Source organism: Bison bison, unplaced genomic scaffold (assembly GCF_000754665.1).
Source record: "Bison bison bison isolate TAMUID 2011002044 unplaced genomic scaffold, Bison_UMD1.0 scf7180017864299, whole genome shotgun sequence".
Lineage (NCBI taxonomy): Eukaryota > Metazoa > Chordata > Mammalia > Artiodactyla > Bovidae > Bison > Bison bison.
In genome coordinates this window covers 670043-670683 of record NW_011494871.1, presented here as the reverse complement: position 1 = coordinate 670683, position 641 = coordinate 670043, and positions in this window count along the sequence as shown.

Here is a 641-nt window from a genome sequence, read left to right as displayed (position 1 = left end):
ATCTTGATTCCAGCTTGTGCTTCATCCAGCCCAGCATTTCTCATGATGTACTCTGTATATAAGTTAAATAAGCAGGAAATATAATAATAAAAAAAATGATTTCCCAGAAGATGGCAATAAACTATCTTGTTCTAAAAAATCAATGTAGAATGACAATTTTAAGCAGATGGGAATATAGTATCCTGAGGAGGAAGTGTCTTTTTCTCACCTACACAAAGGTGTGAAATAGCTCATTACTTGCTCTCAGTTCAGTTCAGCCGCTCAGTCGTGTCCGACTCTTTGCAACCCCGGGAATCGCAGCACGCCAGGCCTCCCTGTCCATCACCAACTCCCGGAGTTCACTCAGACTCATGTCCATCGAGTCAGTGATGCCATCCAGCCATCTCATCTTCTGTCGTCCCCTTCTCCTCCTGCCCCCAATCCCTTCCAACATCAGAGTCTTTTCCAATGAGTCACCTCTTCTCATGAGGTGGCCAAAGTACTGGAGTTTCAGCTTTAGCATCATTCCTTCCAAAGAATCCCGGGGCTGATCTCCTTTAGGATGGACTGGTTGGGTCTCCTTGCAGTCCAAGGGCTCTCAAGAGTCTTCTCCAACACCACAGTTCAAAAGCATCAATTCTTCAGCGCTCAGCCTTCTTCAC